This window comes from Netta rufina (genome assembly GCF_964035555.1).
Source record: "Netta rufina genome assembly, chromosome: 1".
NCBI classification, from domain to species: Eukaryota; Metazoa; Chordata; class Aves; order Anseriformes; family Anatidae; genus Netta; species Netta rufina.
In genome coordinates this window covers 72,994,719-73,017,268 of record NC_140123.1, presented here as the reverse complement: position 1 = coordinate 73,017,268, position 22,550 = coordinate 72,994,719, and positions in this window count along the sequence as shown.

Here is a 22,550-nt window from a genome sequence, read left to right as displayed (position 1 = left end):
CAATGTTGTGAATATTATGCATATAATGTGGTTATTTTACACATTTGAAAAGAAGATTCTCCATAACCATAATCAAATATAAACATGTTGTCTTGATTTATGGCAAATTAACTGTAAGTCTCTTTGAGCCTGATTCAAGACTTGTGCTGGTTTAATCATTTTAATTGCAGTGAGTTGGTTTAGGTTCAGGTATTTCTGTGTCAGGCTTCTGAACATAAGAGCCAAAGCAAACCTTCTGATGCTGTTGCTCACTATAGAATAGTACATGGTCCTCCCAGTCATGGTGACAGAGATGACAACCTGTTTATATTTAGAAAATTTCAGACACAATTTAGAAAATTTCAGACACAATTTCAGGCTTCTTTCTGAGTTTCTTGGTAAGATTTTCAAATGTGTGATGTTTTATTTTATTTTTATTTTCCCAATCAGTGGTGGAACTATGAAAATTCAGAACTGTTTCAGCTGTTCAATATAGTATTACTATAAAATCTAACTGTTTTGCCTCTGGAACATTCAGTAAATTCATAGGTCTGTGTTTTGCATACCATCCCTCTCTATCACCTGCCCCTCTATTTTGTAAAAGTTTTCAACATCCCCAGGCTATTCAGTACCTAGAATTCAAATGCCTCACTGAGGAAGATTTTCAAGAAAACCATGTCAGATATTCTGAAATTGATATTTTTTTTGCTTGCTTGAAAAAAAGTCATTAAGTAAACAAATATTCATAACTGTCTGAACTACAACTGCTTTTTAAGCCAGTAAGTTGTTTAATTAACAAAATTGTACCAATACCCATTTCAGAGTCAGTATACTAGTCCTTACTCATTTATATGCAAAAGTGTTCTCAGATTACTAAATGACACAGAATGAGAGTTCTGCAGATTGAATTCATTTCATCTAAAAAACTGGTGAAAATCAAGACTCATTTCACTGGAATCAGTGGAGCTAGATTTGATTGCTATAGTATTTTGATAAATTAAATAAATAAATAGAAAAGATTGAAATCTATCTTTCTTTACCTCCTCAGATTTAGGTTTATGTTAGAGTATTGCAACCCCATTAGTCATAGTGGGATTTCACAAGAGTAGTTCATAGCAGAAATTTATCCAGCATATCAATGATCCATTAAGGATAAATGTTTTAAAATGCTAAAATTCTGTACAGTCTTCCTATTTGAAACACAGTAATGTGTGATGCTATTTACCTTCTTAAATTTTAATAATCTTTTACTGTTCCAGCACTACATTGTATCCTTGCAAGCTTGAATCCATTTACCTTATAGCAGTGCTACATCAGTCCATCCTGGTATGTTCTTTGTAGCATGCCAAATTACAACACGTTGTTTATCACTGCTCTAGAAGGCAGCAAAAGTGTGCAAATCATAATTTTCCATTTTTCTGAACAGTTGAGTAGTTTTCTGCTGTTTAGTGGCAGGAGCAATGGTCTCAGAGTTTTAATGCTTTCTAAGAAATGTAAAATCAGAAGCTCCATACAAGCTTTCAAAGAAACTACAGTGCTTCCATGACACTGAAAGGAAAAAAAAAAAAAAAAAAAAAAGAGAGAGAGGAAAGAGAGTAAAGAGATTAACTGTAAAACTGAAACAGTGGTGTCTAACAACAGTGCAACAGCCAAAGTTTGCTTTGTGCCCTATTCTTTTCCTTTTCTGTTTTGTTTCTCTTATCATCCTTTTATTAGTGCAGAACAAAAGGCAGTGTTTCCTTCAGGGTACTTTGATTACATGAAAAATAAAGCATGAAAAAGACTGTTACAATCTGATAAAATACTTATTAGACTGAGGGGCCATTTATATCATGTGGTGTTATCTCTTGGCACTTGAACTTTCTCATCCTCAAACCAAGACTTGGCAGCAATCCTTATTTTTAATAGTATCAAGAATGATACTAAAAATCATAGCTCCTGGTTTCTTCTACTGGCATTTAGACTGTTTTTCAACATACCAGAGAAATTACCTGAATTGTTTGGGGGCACATAGATATTTCAAATGGGAAGGAAAATGTGTAATATAAAAATGAAGGGGAAAGAAAAATGACATCTGAACAGAAGAAGATATTTACAGGCTAAGAAATAAATACGTAATAGGAAATGCAAAGTCATTCCTAACAGTCATTCCAATCTGAAAAGTGCAGTGAGATGAGATGATTAGAACTCCATGGATTTCTTAGTAAACATTTGACAAAATCTCAGAACAATGCAGTTTTTAATAATGAAAAAAAAAAAAAAAAAAAAAAAAAAAAAGCTGAATCCTCCATTTTCTCAGAATTTTATCAAACAAACAAACAAATAAAAAAACTCGTACTATGCCATTCAATGTGCTGATTATTTTCTCTGGCCTTCATTTCAAGACTAGTGTATACCATTGTTATCAATTCAGGTTTTAAAGATGTTCTTAAGTATTCCACTCAAGTTCAGAGACCTTACTCCTGCTGAAGTTATTTGCTATTTCAGGGGCCAAATAACTGATCCATATTTAAAATTCCAATTATATTTTATGTGAACTCAGTAATGGGCTGGCCTGATAATGTTGTTAAAGTGACTAAAGATGTCTCACAAACTCAGTAATATGTAAAAATTGGATATTGTTCTTACCAAGTTTACATCATTCAGGTTAATAATATTTATGCTGGGTTTTCACAGTCCAAGCAAAATCAGAAGAATAATTTAAATGAAATATTTCATATGTTCAGGAAAGGAATTAGAGAACAGTACAATTGCTAAAATTAAGTAAAACAAAAACTTTCCATAACCTTTCCAAAGCAATTTTCTGTCATTTATTTTGGGCTTTAGAATATGGCAGAGAGGTGATTTACAACAGATATCTCTGCCTAAATCTGACTATTTTAATTCTTGAAAAATGTATTTGCACATTTGACAGAGATTTATCAATCTGCAGCTATATTCTCTGTTTAGAATGTGATAGCTGATAATATAAGAAAATGTCTATCTGTCAATAGCCAATGGTGAAATAAGATTTATGAAGTGACGTGATATCTTACAGCCTCCATTGCATTTAAATTTAAAAATGCCCAAGATGATAAAGATTGCTTAGACAGATCATTCTCCAGTACTCAACATTCCTTCTATTTCACTGCTGTGACAAAGTCATCCAGTGTGAGGTACAGCTGCATGGGAACTGTCTAGATTTGAGTGCAGTATGATACAGTACCAGATCATATCACCCACATCTTATATTATTCTTGGGGAAAACATGTTTGTTTACCATAAAAGTTGATGTTCTGTTCATGCCCTTTATTTGTCTTTGACAGATTATTCTGTTAAGACAGACTTTAACTCTTTCACGTACTCAATGAATTCACTCACATATTTTGAAGAATATGAGAAAAACAGAAACCGTAATGAACACCTCTTCATATGATATTTTTCTACAAGTCCTGCTGACTAGCAATGTTCGATTCAGTATTTATTTAAGACAAATATATGGTAGACGTAAGAGATGGTTCTTCAAAACTGTATTTCTGTTAAGAGGTTTTTATTTCCTGTGAATCATCTTTCACTGCAGTGTTCACTCAACATTGTTCCATGTCTGCTTTTAGAAATAAATGTTTGTGAATTAGTTGAAGCAAACTCTGAGATACGTCTTCAGTACTCACAGAATACCACAGTCAAAGAATGAGGCAGGTTTACCTTGAAAATAACCCTGGACTGCTCCACTAAGTACTGAAAGCAGAGGCTGGTGAACATCCAGCAGTTAGAAAGCCTGCTCTTAAATATTAAAAGTCAGTCCAGAAGGAACAATGAAAAGAAAGATTTTCACAGAGACCTAGGATATTGGAGGAAGTGAGAGAAGTGAGGAAATAAGGGACAGAAAGGGAGAAGGAGGGAGAAAGATAGAGGGAAACAAGTGGAAATCAGTGTGGGAAGAGGACTAAAAACATTCTAGGAGTGAGAAGGAGACTATAGAGAAAAAATATGCAAATAAAAAATACGGTTCATACCTTTGGGAAAAATACTGCAGGAAACTATAATCTGTCTATTATTTGATATCTTAAATCCAGAATGGATGCTATTATGACAGACATTTTCTAGCAATAAATAAATAAATCTCTCTCTATATATATATATATATAGGTAAACCCACTGAGTAATATGTTCTGTCCAATGTAATTCTTTACTTTTCCTTGTGATCTCTGTTTAAATTTTTTAAATTTCTCTGAAAATATCGGAACACCTATTGGATGTCATGTCATTCATAGTCCTGAATGTGTAAAATTAAAGTTTCAAAGTTATGGGATTCAACATTTTACATAGAAGGCTGTATTTGGGCATTCTACTATTCCCAATTTACTTTAAAACAGTATACATCTGTGAATATAGGTTAGTATCACTAAAGCCATCAACACATGTAAGATGACTTTTTGAAATGCAATGTGTACATTGGGGCACTTCAGCTAAGATAACATTCTTATAGATTCTTTTTATAAAGCATATATATATATATATCATATACATACATATGCTTTGTAAAAACACACATCCACACATATTAAGGACCTAATTCTTTTTTAAAGTATGTGTTTCATTACAAGTTAGTTCAATGAAATCAAAGGATTTGTATCAATACAAGCAAGAGATGGATTGAAACTTTTATATCCAGTTTGAGATCTATATTCAGAAAAATACTTATGCAATTTCAGAAAAGTAGGTAGAAAGCAGCTTTGCAGAAAAGGACCTGGGAGGCCCTAGTAGACATCAAGTTGAAAGTGAGTCAGCAATGTGCCCTTGCCACTAAGAAGTTTCCTTGACTGCATCAGGCTAAGTATTGCCAGCAGGTCAAGAGAAGTTATCCTTCTCCTCTACTCTGCAGCACTGGTGAGGCTGCACCTGGAGTATAAGAGAGACCTGGACATACTGGAAAGAGTCCAACAAAAGGTCACAGAGATGATTAAGGGACTGGAGCATCTTCTCTGTGAGGAAAGTCTGAAGGAGTTGGGACTCTTCAGCCTACAGAAGAGAAGGCTCAGGGGACATCTTATCAATGTCTATAACTATCTAAAGGGAGGGTGGCCAGAGGACTGAGCCTCTTTTCAGGGATGTCCAAGGACAGGACAAGAGGCAATGAGCACAAACTGAAACACAGGCGGTTCAGTCTGAACATCAGGAAACACATATTTATCATGCGGGTGGTGGAGTACGGTGCAGGTTGCCTAGATAGTTTGTGGAGTCTGCCTCTCTGAAGACCTTCAAAAGCCACATAGATGTGGTCCTGGGCAACCTGCTGTAGGTGGCCCTGCTTGAGTAGGGAGGCTGGATCAGATGTCCTCCAGAGGTCCCTTGCAATCTCAGTGTTTCTCTGATTCTGTGAATCTCTATGTAGTTAAAGCCTAAGTTAAAAATCCATTGAAAACTGTACTAACAATAGATCACCCTTCGGCATGAATAGGATTACCTTCCCTACTGTGGTCTTCAGAAATAGCTCTTGAGAGACTCCAGACCCTTCATAACTCATCTCACAGAGATATTCTTTTCATCAAGGTAGTTGAACCAGATGTACTCCAGAGGTCTCCTCCATTTCAACCAGTCTGATCCTGTGAGTCTGTGAATCTGGTCTGTTTCTGAGAGGAAATAGATATATTATATTATATAGATATAATAGATATAATAGATATAATAGATATAATATTAAATAAATTTTGATAGATGGTAACTTTTCAGTAAAGCAGAATTTCTCATATTATCCAATTTAGAAAACAATATGTTTGGGAATCTGAAGGAAGACTGGAGACTACTTTTGATCATTTATGTTATTAAATTGTCTTTTTTTTTTTAGGTCTTAAAGTGAAGGTACAATATTTTGCTCAAAATATAATACTTTGGTTTACTGTCATACTTCACAAATGGCTTGTACTGGTTTTTAGTTTGTTTGTTTTTCTAGAAAGTTAGCTCCACATATAAAATAAACCTGCAGATATAAACAAATCTAACTGTAAGTCCTATTGGTTGAAGATTTCAATGTTATTTTTTTCACCAAAAGATATATGTCTCAGTTTTCTATGTGAAGAAGATTCACACTCGACAGAAATGAACTTTTTTTCCATTGCTTACCTGATTCACAGTCCTCTGTTCTCAATAAGATAAATAAATAAATAAACAAAGCTTATTAATATTTCATATGTATAGCAGCCTACTGCATTCAAATTAGCACAGGATTGTAAGGCTATATTTCCCAATATTTACTTGAATATTTACTTGAATTTTATGACCAGTTACTAAAAATATGCATATATAATTCTCAAATGCTCTTATAACGCTTGCTGTTTGGTTCTTTAAAATGTTAAATGAGTGTACAGCAAGGAAATATAATTTCTATTTAATGAAATAATAAGTACTGAAAGGAGCCCATTGTGTCTGAAACAGAGAGCATAGGAGTTGAGAACTGACTGATAAGTCTCATTCTGTTTTCCATCAAATATATTTTCTTTAACCTGTTAAACTGAAGTCCATAGTTAGATTTTGGAAATCTGGCAAAATCATGTGTCTTTTGAAATCAGAACAAGCATTTCCTCAGAAGCTTGTAGTCAGCCTCTGGTATGCTACTTGGCCTAAGAAAAGTGAAGTTGATCAGAAACAGTTGCAACAAATACACACTCATATTTGTTGAGGGTGTCGGATCTGTATGTAACTGACAGTTTTAATCCAACGTTTATCACCAAGAAGTTTCTCATTTAAGAGAGTCACACCTAGAGCATAAATAACTGCTCATCAGGTTTGATATATGTAAAATCCTCTTATTCTGCTTATTCAAATGTGGGGTTTATAATTTTAAGGAGATTAATGTTTATATTTTACTGTACCATTTTATTAATGAAGGTTGCTTCTGCAGAATATGATGTGCAGAAACACTCAAGCTACATTTGGTAGCATGGTGTGTCATAAGAATTATTTTAAGGTTACTTTCTAGCCTGACAGAAAACAATGTTCTTTTTTATCATGTAAACTGACCTAGAAAAGTCAGTCACAATCTACCCATTTGTTGTGCTTGCTGTGCATAGCCGTGATTAGAGCCACCACATCTGAACATCCCTGGAAACTTGGTATTCTTCCTGCTTTTGGCAGTTCACACAGCTAGTTTGCTTTCAGATTGTATGAAACAGATCTCTTGATAATTTATTTTGTCTGTTGCAGGAATGTGAATAAAAATAACCTGCTTTGTATGTTTGCAGCACATTATTGTGCCAGCATCACTACCTTGTACACATTACTAATCCTTAAGTAACGCTGAATTAGAGAATGAATGCATAAATGCAGAGATCATGATTTTCTTGTAAGATGCCTGTGGTGGAACTTGGATGGGCATGACAAACTATTACCTCTATCGTCTTCCCTCTATCAGCTTCAGAAGTCTTCAACTAGAAATCTTCAATCTCCATAGTGCTTCAATTATAATTATTAAGTAACCTTGCCACTACAAGCCCTTACTAGTGTCACAGAGTGAAGGCTATGCTCTGTATGCTTTATCTGTTCCATGTGCATATTTAATGGTGTAATTAAAACAAGCTATTAAGCTGTGTATTGTCCAGTGCCCAGCCTTCACATAAATACTGTCCCTTGCCAACACAGTCAGCTTTAATAGAGCAGGGATCAGTCAACTGTATTTAAATGTGTCCTGGCTGTGCAAAATGACTAAGTAGCATATGATAAAGATCTTATTTTCAGTCTGTGGTTCCATAACATGTTAAGATCAATGGAATGCAATGAACCACCATACAAAGACAATGAAGAAAGGGATAATTAGCAGAAATAAGCTTAGAGTGTTATTAAAGGTTACATAAATCAATAAAGTAGCTGAAAGATATAACATCTTTTTCTCTCAGCCCTCTTCCAACCTTTTTTTTTCTTTTTTTCTTCTAATTGCACAATACAATTAAGACAAATCCATTTTCTACCCAAAATAGAAAGAAAATTATATCAGTTCCAGTGGCATTTCAGAAGAGCTTCTCAGAATAGGAATACACCATTTACAATATAGTACATATCATTAGAATTGCTGAGCAGAATGACTTCATAATAATTTGAAAAATAAAAAGCTGTTTATTTCTATGCTACTGTTCCAGCTGCTTTAAACAATTTTGTGATAATGGATTATTAATTACACTGTACTTGCATGTAATTTCACATGAAGGAAATGTTTATATTGCTAAAAGATTTGTATATACAAGTGGTTATGCAAACTGAGTACTTTAGAACTGGAAGTCCCAGACATTTAATGAACATTAAAATAAAATAATAACTACATAAAATAAAATAAAATAAAATAAAATAAAATAAAATAAAATAAAATAAAATAAAATAAAATAAAATAAAATAAAATAAAATAAAATAATCAAAACGAGGGAGAATTATAAACAGATAGACCTACAATGATATATATAGGCTGTGGTTCACCTTTGGTAATATTATAAATCTTCAACCTCTTCTATGTTAGCTTTTTATGTTATATCCTTTTCCCAGGAGGCTGTTCCATTAAACTATTGTTCTGGATTTGGAATAAACTAAAGAGCAAAAGGAAATGAGACCTTATTTCCTGTAAATGAGACCCTATTTCATGTTCTCACAGGGCACTGATAATCCACCATCTGTTTCCAAAGTCCTAACTCAATAAAATAAATTAAAAATATATACATGCCAAGAAGTTAAGAAGTTTAGTCTGCCCATGCGTTTTATACTGCATACTCTAAAGAGACTAATTGTTACTGAAACTTTTTTTTTTTTTTTTTGAGTGTCAAGGAGGAAAAAGAACAGCTTGAGACAGAGATAAAAGGCAGAATATTTTATCATGACTGGCAAGCTTTGTCAAAAATATAAGATACTGATAGCTAAGATATGAGAGTTTTTAATGAAAAGCATCAGGTGACCTTAATATAAATGTCACTATCACTTAGTTGCTAGAAGGAGAGATGAAGCAGTAGTGAATTGTCAGAATTCATTTCAGTCTGAAAACTAATTTCAAATAGAACTTGTTTGAGATTCTTTTGGGATCACTTTCCATGAACAGTTAATGTTAAGTAGTCAAAATACATGAATGTAAGGCCTAATTCTCCTCTCATTTATATCATCCTTGTGATTTAATTAGCTTCACACAAAATCATCCTAGTCTAACACAGGAGAAATGGGAAAATCAACTTCAAAATGAAATCATGTGTATGGATGTTAAACATCTGTTTATACCAGTTATGAGCAACATTTTATATTATGTTATTATGTTAGTGTCATTGGGATCTTTTCAATGAATCCACCTATACATGCTTATGCCTAGTCATGAGGAATCTCTTCCTTTCCTGAGATAATATGTTGTAAACTATTTAGCAGAAATCCAATGTGTAGTCAGGCATTGGAATGGGTTGCCCAGGGAGATGGTGGGGTCACTGTCCCTGGGAGTGTTTAAGGAAAAGTTGAAGGTTGGACCTGGAGCTTGGCTTACTGGGTGACATCAGTAGTACAGTGATGGTTGGACCAGATGATCTTGAAGGTCTTTTCCAACCTTAATGATTCTATGAACTAGTCAGCCAGTGCTTTCTGGTCCTGCGTTTGCACTGACTGCTCCAATTCATTCAGTTACAACTGGTCATTAGGTGAAGCCAGGCACTAGCTTCTAAACCCATTTGTATCTGTTTTTTTTTTATTTATTATTTTTTATTTTCTAAATTTCAATTCAGCTCTTCAAAACAAGGATACATATATTAACACAATCCAGGGGAAAAAAACTTCCAATTCAAGTACATAAGGATTTTTCCTTGCCCTTTCCCAGATAATGTTTCATTTCATCAAACTGTCATGGTGAAAGCTAAAGACACGTTGCACCAGAGCTGAAAAAAAGAATGTTTATATGAATATTAAAAATGTTATTTCCACTTCCATATCTGCCTCAAGTTCTTTCACTTCTAATTTTTTGAACTCATGCCAAGACTGGCCAAACAGCTAATATCTCAAGCACTGAAAAGCACACTGTTCTGTACCAAAATCAATATTTAAAAAGTGGAGAAGAAAGACAGATAAAGTCACTTTTGAATAATCAGAAAGCACAATATCATGAACAGCTGGCCAAAACAGAAAGGGGTTATTACTGACTGTTAAGCTTTAGTGTGTAAAATACCCCCTACACAAAACCACATTCAGTGGCAGAAGTTCCAAATTCCAGTTCCAAATACTTCTATAAATCAACTAAATCCCATGAACTGCTGGAATGTTAATGGGGAAGTTGTCATGAATTACTGTCTAACAAGAATACTGAATCCTTAAATGAACTGTACACTCACATTTTTTAATGGCAGAAAGCTGAAGCCAGGCATAATAAAAATAATTGAAAGGAGTTTTTGAATGCATTAATCTAGATGATAACTGCTTTAAAGAACAAGTGAAGCAGAAAAACAGCCAGAATGTATACAGCATTTACTTGTAGACATCATTTACTTCTGATATTAGCAGTTACCGTTAGTAAAATGCGGAAAAGTAGAAGAAAAAATCTTGTAAAATATTTTTAAGATGCAGCAATTAAGGAAGAAAATCATGAATGTATTTGTATTAGACTTCAGGTAATCTCATTCTGTCACAGCTGAGTCAGCCATACAGAAATAAGCAAGGGGAAGAAATGATCAAATGCCAAAAGGGGGGGAACTGGCAAACCATTAAGCTTTCTGAAAGATAGCTACAAAGTAACTATCTACAAGAGACTGCAGGAAAAATGTGAAAAGTGAGTCTGGTCTCAGTACTGAAAGGAGTACTGAGGATTTTCTTAGTTCATAAGCACCAGCATAAGAGACCCTTTATAGATTGCTACTGTCACCAGTTGTAAAGTCACTGACGACCACACTGAAAACAAGGAACCAATGATATCATTCAAGACCAGCAAGATCATCTAACAAGCCAAGAATCGTTGTTGAACATTGCAAGAGTAGGTGGATTTCAGGACTTAATACTTGTACTACATTGCATGTTTTTTTCAAAGCATTTCAGTTCTTTTCAGGCTCAGTGGAGAAGCTGTTGAAAAGCCATACTATAGCAAAAGGGCCCACTCCATGTGCTCAGAGGCCTGTGTGTATATATGTATATACATACTTTTCTATATCTTAAATTTGTCCTGCCTAGAAGACATTGTCAAGGGCAAGATTTTCTTTGTAAATTTATACATTTCTTCTTTCATTTTTGCTCTATGAATAGCTTAAACCTCAGCGGCTCTTAGTCTCTGTTCTTAGAATAGCTGGTAGCTACATTATGAGAAAATCAGAATGTCAATATGTGTATTTCTTAGAAGCACTCCTGCCAGACATGATTTCTAATATAAGGCCAGCATGCTCTTAAAATAGAAATCTCCTCAAGCTGTGCCAAATCTGAATAAGTGAATTGTTCAATTCAGTTATTTCTAGGCTGACCTGAGAAAGTCGGATATTTTAAGAGTAGCAAGGAAGGAACAAAAATTGTAAAAGTCCTCTAAAACCCCCTGTGATTCTACAGCACTGCATTGTGGGCTTATAGCACATCAGAGCGTTATTGAAAGTTCATTAAACTAACAGGATTTTATATATATATATATATATGTATATTTAATATATATATATAACAATATGTCCAGCAGTGAAGTTAGTCTCAGAGTTAAAACTGAAAACTGAGAACAGAAGTCAGGAAGGACATCTGCTGTGACTCTGATACTAGGGAAGAACAAGACAAGAAATGAAGGAAAAGGAAGTCAGAAAACCTGAAAGGGTTAGGAACTAAAAGAGCTAGTCTGAAGCATTAATAAGATGTGAAGCAAGTAGGGTATCTCATGATTCTAAAGGAGACTAAAGGGAAGATGTTTGCTTCTGTTACAGGAGCAACCTAGAAGAAAACCCTTCTTTATATGTTACTAGAACACAACAGAGTACTGTTTTAGAAGTAATGGTGTTAAACCCATACAAAAACAAAATGGAAAAGGCAAAGTTTAAAGCAAGAAGTAATCACTCCTACTGAACCAAATGGAAAAACAGTAGTTTAAGGATTAGACACAGAGGAGTCTTTCATGAAAGGTCTACATGTCCAAAAGCTGTCTGTTTTTCCTTGCTCTATCAGCTGTAAAGGATGCTACATTTCCCTATAGACTTTATCTTTGTAGCATTCTTTTATGAGCATCCTTGAATATGTATGCTTGAGAATTTTCATGTACAACTACCAATTCTTCAAGACACATCTTTAACAATGGTACATCAATGTTTGTGTTATTAAGCAATAATAACAATATTTTTTTATATAAAAAAACAAACAAACAACAACAACAAACACTCTGTTTTTCAAGGCCTAATGTGATCTGTAACTATATTCCTATGCTCCTTGGAATATTTTTAGATAAATCAAGGAATTTCAGAAATTCTTAGAAAATGCACATTAAAATGCATCTCTTAAGCCCACTTTGCTGAAATGTTTCATCACTGGCTGTGCGTATTATCATTTAATATCCCAAACTATGACAAGTTCTGAAACAATGTTTGGCAGAGAGAGGGAAGGTTAAATATTAATTGTAAATGCCTCAGCTTAATAACCATTTTCCAGGTTTTTATTTACATATGTGGGTTACGAACAACAGTTTTAAAGCAAAGAATCACCTAGCTCCCTTCAAATATTACCTCAGACAATATCTAACCATCTTTTCTCAATTAGAAATTCAAATATATCATAGAAAATGAATGTTTTAAAACTTTTGTAGTTTATAGTCTGTACTGTTCACCAGTTGAGATAGACAACTGTGTGTACGTTGAAATGTTTAGTTGTAAGATATGCTGAAGTATGCTAATTTGTTATTGCAAATTTGCCATTTTGAAAAAGAATTGGAACACAGAATTGCCAGTGGAAACCTTTTGGTGCTTCTACTCTGGCAATTACTGCCATAAGCAAAGACAGATCTGTTTGTTTCTGCCTTCATCTGCTGCTTGGAAATCTGTTTCTGTTTTTACTCACATATTTATAGATCTTTAGCTAAGTAGTTATTCTGAGTTTCCATAGTGATAACTGAAATATGTATTAACACTAAACTTCAAAGCATATTTACTGTTGGCATTGCTTCATAAATTACTTTGTCAAGTGCAGCTTCTCAAAACGTATTTCCTCAGTTCAGCTCCCCACTTGATTTGTGATAGATACTTTTGATATAGCCGTAATTATCTAGAAAAGACATTTTTCTCTTTGCAAGATTCAGTATATAGAGTTTATTTTTATTATTATTATTTTTCAATCTTTACTATCAAATGGCCTGAAGAGATGAAGCTTCTGAATTCAGGGTATCTTTAAAATAGAAACGGACATAAATTGGCCTTATCTTCAATTAAGATTTCATTAAGTGAAGCACCATTAATAAAATAGGCAGTATAAAATAATAGAGATAGCTTATCTGTATTCATAATCACGAGTATTTGTATGAGGAATTTGTCTTTCTGGTTACCATCAGATTAGAAAAGGATCACCCATTCATATGATTTTATTTAATCAGAAAAGCTGAATTTCAGCTCATCAAATATGTCCAATGCATCACTTCTTGAAAAAAAAAAAAAAACTGGCACAATGTTTTTCTAAACATTCTGTTCATGTTTCCCATTGTGCTTGTCAGAAGATTATTCCAGCCTGTTCTGGGATGCCATAATGTCATGGATAAAGAGGCAACACTAATTCAAAACTAATTTGTATCACCTTCCATCAAAAAGAAAATGTTTGTGTATTTCTCATTTTGTTTTGTTTTTAATAAGAGTTTGAATGTTAAACACATTTGGGAGACAAAGATAAATGTTTTCACTAAATATCTGAAGGAATGACTAAACAAATTTCCTCTTCATTTCTGTTAATTTCTTCTATAAATGTAAATGAATCACAGATTATTGGATGAAAATCTTTCACTGTTTACATCAAACATACCCATGGCTGGATTCTGTTCTGTACTAAACAGAACATATAAATGCATATAAATGCAAGGTGACAAGTAATGACAAGAGACAAAGCCTAGACAGTGATTTGAGCCTGAATTAATGAAAGTGCTTGCCTGGCTCCTATTTTACCATGTTTTCAAGCAGACATGCTTTAATCTCTAATTTGCCTACTTAGCCTGCTTTTTACTTAAAGAAGGGAGTGCTTACATATGACAAATTGCACTCTCTATTTGGGTGTTTTGGCAATCTAAAGCAGTAGGAAGCAGTCTCATTAACTGCAGCTGCCTGTTGTGTGCCATAATACTGCTGTCCTCATAATCCTTCTTATCCTCTATAATCATCACACCTATGCTCACATGGCAACAAGTATGAAACAATACTCTCCAACTGTTATCTCAGCAAACCAATATCTCTAGGTTACAACTCCTGAGCATCCTTTTTCATTATCCTTACCTTAAACAACAATTTGTATTATTTTAGCCTTTCAGGGTTCACAGCAGTTCAGATGTTTGGGTTCTGAACAGTGTCTCTCTCTCCTTTCGCTGGCTAACAGTGGAGACTCCTGCATAAGGAGGATGCCCTCAGCAGTCATGTCTTGTGTTTTATGCAGCTCTGGTCATCAGTCATCATCACTAGGACTAAGGGATAAAATGTATGACTCTCCATCTTGTTCCCTGCCATCCATGGTAGCTGTCAGAGTCCTGAAGCTTGAAGGCTTTGCCTGCAGAGCTGTATTTAAACTCAGGCCTTTGGTCCTTGGTTGCACTATGTTATAGGTATGCCCCTACTAGGCCACAGACCTTGCTGGCCCTGACCTAGTGTGAATAGGATGCAGCCAAGCTGTTCATGATGGTCCAAGCTCTGCACAGTGCCTTCACAATTTCAGTGTAACCAGAAGCTGAGCAAACCTTTTGCTAGCAGTATCCCGTGTCTGATGTGGTGACTCCTAGGTCCCACTTCTAGGTTAGTAGGGGGACACGAATGTGGAGAAGCAGCTGCTCTCTGGAGATTGCAGCAGCTGGCCCTGGGCCCTGCTGAGCTGGTCATGTGCCATGAGAGTCACTGACCTGCCACAAGCATGTAAAAGCAAGCACATTGCACCCTCACCATCTGCCTTTGAGATGTGTGCCAAAGCAAGACTTAAATGTCTGTTGTATAACAACTAGTACTGTCTCAGTGATTTTCCAACACAATTGCCAGGGCTTCACAAAGTAGAGTATAAATGAGATTACTGAGTGAAGCATGTTGCATAAACTTGCATTTAATCCATGGCTTTTTTCATTCCAGCCTATTCTCCGTGAAACTGGAGATTTACCTTCAATACTGAAAATATAAACTTGCATGCGTTCACACATATGTAGTTGTGTGAGGAACAATATGCTCCCATATATTAGCTATTCTCTGATATCTGCCTGTTTGTAAACTTTTTCTTTCACTGAAAATATGAGGTACATTGCTATTTTCCCATTAATGGACAAGGTACATAAGTTTATTTTTTGATTGATAAAGGATTGCATGTTTCCTGCTATCAACCTTCAGTAACTTGTTAGCTAGTAACTTTCTACTGTGCCTTCAGTCTTCATAAATTGCATTTTCTTCACAGTAGCCCATATGGTGCTGTATTTTGGATTTTTGGCTAAAACAGTGTTGATAATGCACCGATGTTTTAGTTTTTGCTGAATAGTGCTTGCATAGCACCAAGGTTTTCTCTGGTTCTCATTCTCCCACCCCAGCAAGTAGCCTGGAAATGGACAGGAGGAAAAGAGGGGACACAGCCAGGACAGCTCTCACCTTAATTGACCAAAGAGATATTCCACACCATGTAACACCATGCTCAACAATAAAAAAAAAAAATATGGTGGTTTTGTCTTTCCAAAATAGACATTTCTTTAAGACTGGCTGGGCATCAATCTACTTCTGGGTGAGGTGGTGAGTGATTACCTCTGCATCACTTTTTTATTTTGTTTCTTTTTCCTTCACTTATTAGAGTTCACTTTGACTCACAAGTTTCCTTGCTTTTGCTCTTCCTGTTCTCTCCCCAACCTTGCTAGGAGGAGAGTCAACAAGGAAGTTGCTGGCCAGAGTCAGCTCACCATAAAGGGATAGTTGCTATTTCTTCTAAACTAACTGAAACACTCTTACTTTTTTTCCTATAAGTTGACTCAATGGCAGGAAGGCAAAGCCAAAAAAAAAGGAAAATAATGGGAAAGCTCATTAGCATCTCCGCTTTTTCCTGAGAAGAATGGACAATTCATAAAGAGAAGAGAGAGAAATGATTACTTTAACCTGCAATAGTTTTACCTTATTTAAATTATTTTTTGCAAAAGTTCCATGCCTCCAAATATAGGCAACAAAGCTGAGTATTTCTTGGAAATTAGAACATTTATCATTTCCTGAACCAACAGTTTTGCTCTCATTATTATAAAGGAACAATTTGCCACTAGACATCCATTTCATTTTCAGTTCTTAATTCACACAGTCTTTTTAAGCCTGCAGGTTCAGGAAGGTCAGGCTACTTAGTATAAGTGAGAGCAGGAAAGTAGAAAATCTCCACCATTTCTAAAATATATCTCTGCAAATATATTACAGAACAAGATTTCTGCTGAAAATATCTTATTTCAAAATAGAGACAGTTTAGCCAAAATGCTCTGCTATGTAAATGAGTTCCTGAAATAAAAGGAGGTAGTGTTATAAGGGTATATTTTTACTCAGTTATGTTTTATAACAATTTTGTTGTACATTGACATCCAATGACATTCTCCCTCTGATGTACAGAATAACTTCAAGATAAGCTTCAGCATTTAAATAATGATACAGCATCAATGATTTCACAGAAACAACATATGATAACCAAGTAATTGACTTTTATTTAATCAAATTATCAGGACCATATATTTATGTGTTTTTTTTCACTTTTAGTCCCATTATAATATGTGCATGTGCATATGTGTGTTTGTGGATGAGGTTTACCCTTAAGAAAGAATGAATTGCCACAATTTATACATATGTGACTATCATTTATTTAAGAAACAAAACTATTTCTTTTGGTGTTTTTTTGTTTGTTTGTTTGTTTGTTTGTTTTTGTTTTTAAATTAAATTAATGGAAAAAAAGCAAGTTAATTTCCAGATATGGTTCAGAACAAACATGCTGCAGAGCCTGCCTCACCTCTGGATAAAATCTTCTATTACTATCTTTTGAAATTATTCAGGGAAACAGTAATAGCCATTATCTATTATTAAAATATCATTCACCAAGTCATAACCAGAGGCATGATCTACATTATTTTCAAGGAATATGTTGAAAATATATGTCCAATTGATGACAGAAGTCTCAGCAGCAAATTATTCTTATGCTTATTTCAATATAGTATCCTGGGATGATGGAGAGTTTTATAATTAACGGCAGTTATTCTGGACATACTCTGATAAGAAATGATGGGCTTGCCATTTACAAACATCAAATTTTATGAGCTGGAAATGAAATGCAGTCATAACAGGCCAACAGACCAAGAAGTGATATAAGCTGTAATTTCATGATAGTGTATCTTCTGCTAGCTAAGCAAAAATAGTTCCCACATGAGCTGAATAATGCTGTGGGGTTGGCTAAGAAATGACAAAACCATTGCAGTAATTTTCAGCTGGTTTATGGTTATACACTTCTTATCTGGAAAACAAAATTTTTTTTTTATTTTTTTTTTTATAGATGGAGGAAATATTCACCAAAATTCCCCTTTCAGTGAAACAGAAAGTTTCACTGAATTTCTGTGGAAAAAGACCATAAAAAGAAACAGCAGATGCTTCTATAAGAACACATTGACAGTGAACAGAAGGAAAGTAATGGAAAAAATAATACAGATTTTCAGCATTAAATTTACAGATTATTTTTTTTTAATATAGTATAAACTATAGAGCAGCAGCACATTTTCTGCTTCCACATTTTCCATTGGAACTGAGGAAAAAATAGTTTATTTTGCCAAGAATGAAAAATGGTAATGAGATAATGATGCCCACATCAAATGTGTTTCATCAGAATAAAAAACACAAGAAAAACTCAGGAATGTTATTTATCATCACCACATTACTAGGAAAAAAAAAAAAAACACATACAAGTGTAAATTTGCTCCTCAGTGTTTGCAACTTAAACATTACAAAATGCAGTATTTTCATTTCAAAGATTTTCATAGATTGTTACATTAAAAATATATTTTTCCAAGGTTAACAAATTTTGAATGTCATCAATGTTGTTATGAAGATGAGTATTTTTACATTAAACAAACATTCACAAAAAAAAAAAAAATAGTAATAATAATAATAACCATGGGGAAGGAAAGAAAAAAAAAAAAAAAAAGCTCAAAAATGGCCAGATCATCTCCTGAAGTGCTCTTTTCAGCACTTTCTCTGTTGCCTTTTAAGTTTGTAATAAATGGCTAAGTACCAAATAGGGTTACAATCAAAGTTTACAATTTATTAAATGAATAGAGGTAAGCAAACAGCACTAGGTGCACCGGGAGTCTCTGCTCCACCAAGACGCACACCAGTTACATCAAGCAGCTGATTTTTATGCTCCTAGGCTAATACATATTCATTATTACTTCTAGAAAAGGCAGGGTTACTATTATTAGTTTCCGGAATCCGAACCCTCCTACTGGTGCATGTGTATCAGTCTCCAGTGGTCCCTCTGGGGGTCTCTCATGCTGAAGGCTTGTAGTCTTCCTCCCAGGCTTTTTTTCTTGTCCTTTGTCCATCTTGGCTGGATGTCAGAGACTTGTGCAGCGTCCCCTGCAAGCTTTGTCTTTTATTCATCCTTCAGCTTTCCCTTTCTCCTTAATCTCTTGGCCAGATATCAGAAACTTGCATAGTGTCCCGTGCAATAGTCATAATAGTTAGCAGTTATTCTGAAACCCCTTTGTTCTCTTATCCCTTATTGACACAAATTACTGGACTACTCCTTTGCAAGATACAAGAACTATATACATTAACCACTCTGTTTTTCTTAGACTTGTGGTTATACAAGGGTATGTAAGACAGAAGGTCACATTCATAACACCATGTGGCCCTAGCATTGTTCCATATTGACACGAAGCAGATGAACACATTTCACAAAGTTCTTATTATAACTTGAAACTCAAACTCGTCCAGAAAGCCATTAATACATTGTTTGCCTTAAAATAAGTTATTTATTCCCATGTCCCTGCAGAAAAGTTACATAAGTTTTGAACACAGTTTTTGCTATACTCTATCAGTGTTCCTCCTCTTCTCAATAAATTTAGTGCGGATGGAAATTCTTGACTTATGACTAACAAGGTATTCTAATATGTTTCCTCATATCTGTATTTTGAAACCAAAATGTCACATACTTAAATTCTCTCACTGAAAGAGAGCATTGTGTTTTAGGCACAGTACATATTCTGTGCACATGATCTACTTCTCTGCTTTGTAAAGCATGGTACTAAACCCAACCCTTACATGGAAATTATAAGTAATGAAAAATAAAATTAAATAAAATAAATTCTGCCACTTTAAAATAATAAAAAGAAAAAGCCATTTGCATGCAAGCTTAAGATCATTTAGATATTCTGCAGGCAATAGAGTTGGAGTTGGGAATTCTTAAATCTTTTTTACTTAAAAAGTAAAGACTGAAAGACTGAAAGACTTGGCACTGAAACAGAGGTTATCAGGACTCAGCAGAAAAAATATGTCTCATGGTCTGATAATCTTCTGAGCTACATCCTAGCATAACAATGAAGAGGGTGGAAATTATATCCTATAAAGAATTTTTCAGATAAATATGGATTTCCATGAAATATGTGGTCAGAAACTTACTGTTACAATTTTTGTATTGTTCTTTTTATTTTATTTTATTTTATTTTATTTTTATTTTTATTTTATTACCAGAAGCAAATAGATCTTAGTAAGGATGTAGTAAACTTCTGGAACTTGTTGCTACAGGCAACTGTGGAGGCAGACATTTCAGCATGTTCAAAAAAAAAGATTAAACAAATTCATGGGCAAAAAGTCATTTAATGGAAAAGCCCACAGGAGTATATAGCCTCTGTTATACAATAATCAACAGGTTTGTAAAGGACAAGGGGAATAGAGTTTTTTAGAGCCATTATCAAAAGTAAAATCCTGGACCATTGATCTGACTAAATAGAGCATTTCTTTTGCCTTTATGCTCAACAAATACTATACATGCTGCTTGCAAATTTTATTGTACAGTAGATTAATTTAGGTAAATCAAATAGGAATAGATCTAGATTAATATGCCTTCTAAAAACAAAACTAGATTTTAAGATGATGAAACAGGTATTTCAAATGTAATTCTGTTGTACTCATGACTCCAAACAAAAGTAGTCAAATGTAAGTGTTTATCTGTTGGTAGAAAGTTAAAAAAATTACCATTAATAAAGAATCATAGAATGGCTTGGGTTGGAAAGGACCACTTCTAAGATCACAGATGACACAACCCAACAACCCTTACATAAATTAACACAAGTAGTGTGATAACCTTGACAAACATATGAACTCCCATTCAGCTGCTCTCTTGCTTCCCTCCTCAGCAGAACAGAAAAAGAAAATAGGATGTGAAACCTCATGGGTCAAGATAAACTGCCTCAACTTTAGGAAAAATAATTTAATTTCTTGGCAGTTGCAGTAGGTTTGGGCAGCTAAAATAAAAGAAAACTTTTAAACAGCACCTTTCCTTGTCCCTCTCCCCTTCCCTTGGGTCAGCTCCATGCCTTCAGTCCTGATTTCTCTCCCTACCCTGGGCTGCGCAGCGGCCTCCCACACTTTCCCCCTGCTCCAACATGGGATCTCCACAGGCTGCTGTCTTCCAGGATAAACCTGCTCCTGCATGGGCTCCCCATGAGCCATAATGGATATCTGCTTCAATGCCATGGAGTACCTCCTCCTCATCATCCTCCAGCTGTGGTGTTCTGTCTCAGCTGTTTCTCACACTTTAGTTCCCTTCTCTCTCTCTCTGGCATATTTTTCCCCTTTCTTAAAGATATTTCTCACAGGCATCCCAAGGTGGCTGCTGGGCACATCGGTGTTCTGCAGCAGGGCTGTTGGAGCCATCTGGACCTGGCTGTGTCCTGCACATCGCCTCAGAGAGCAGCCCTGCAGTCCTCCAAAGACACCTGCATCCAGTACAAAGAATTAGTGATATTTCTTTAAAAAAGTGGCATAACGCTCTGATAATGCCAATCTTTTAACTAGGACCTGAATGTCTTTAAACTTTTGATGTGGACTACTTTTTTAAAAAGTGAAAGACTTTGAATGAGCTGCTCTTGCATCCTTAATAGTCTTGAACTCTACTTCACCATGACTTTGCAGATAAGCTTGGCATAGATGTATAATGCAGAAGAAACAGAAAAAATATATATATATTTGTACACTGTAAGAGAAAAAAAAAGTCAATATATTAAGAAGCAAAGTGAATATTCCTCAAAAGCCTAATGGTATAATGTAAGTGCTGCAAGAGGATAAGAGGAATTGCTGGATACTGAGCACTGAAGGTGAGGGAATTCCTGCTTTGCCTGCACTTTTTCAGATCCATTTTTCTTCTAATCTGAGATATATTACCCTGCCTTATGACATTTGGATTGTCTGACTGCCTGACTTACCAAACCAAACTGCAGTGTCATCTTCTATGACATATAATTTCACATTGATAAGATAAGCATATTTCCACCATACTGAAAGTAAACACAACTTCAATTTCTAAGAATCTTATTTGCCTACTTAATTTAGGGGTCTTGTTTCATCATGTTGAGATTTTCTTTCATTCAGCCAAATCTTTGTGATCATTACAGGCCTTTCAAAGTTAGATTTCAATTTGTGTCATTTCCCTTATGATCATGCATCAGTTCATAAATGTGATGCACAGCTGTATTATACAAGGATATGAATATAGAATTGGGATATATGACAGGATTTAGGGGCATAGAAGTATTCAGTACAGAGGAGTTAAACACAGAAACAGAGAAGGTTTTCTTAAGAGTTCGGGTGACAACCATCACTTTTAGGCTGTCTTTTATTACAGATATATGTCCTTTTCCTGCTTTCCAGGGTGGAGAAAATGTGACTTTTCTGCATAAACGTATTCTGAGTCAAAGTGTCATGCTGTCAGTGCATTTAGATTTGTTTCAATGGTCTATGCAGTTATTCATAGGCTATAGCATTCATCTTGTCTAACTTCTTAGACTTAGATATTTAGGTTACAGATATTTCATCACCTAAATCTTTCACAGCTGGGTTCATTAGGCCAGATATAAGTGTTTACATCAAGGAAATTATTTAGCTTGCTTCTGCAATCAGAGGAGAGGAACAAACACTTCCAGAGATACATTCATCCCATCATTACTTCCTGGGGAAAATAGGTGAGATAAATCCCATCCTTAATTTTTGACATTCACATTTGACTTAATTACCCTAAAGTCTCTAGCCTGAGTGTAACACCTAAGGCAAGTCAATTAAGTCTTGCCCTTGGTTTATATCCAGGCAGGGGATTTGTTGTTTGTTTGTATTTTAATTGAATCATAAAAACATAGGTCCATAGAGGGTGATCTAGAGTCTCCTAGAACTAGCCCTACAACTAACATTTCATCTTATATATGATTTTTT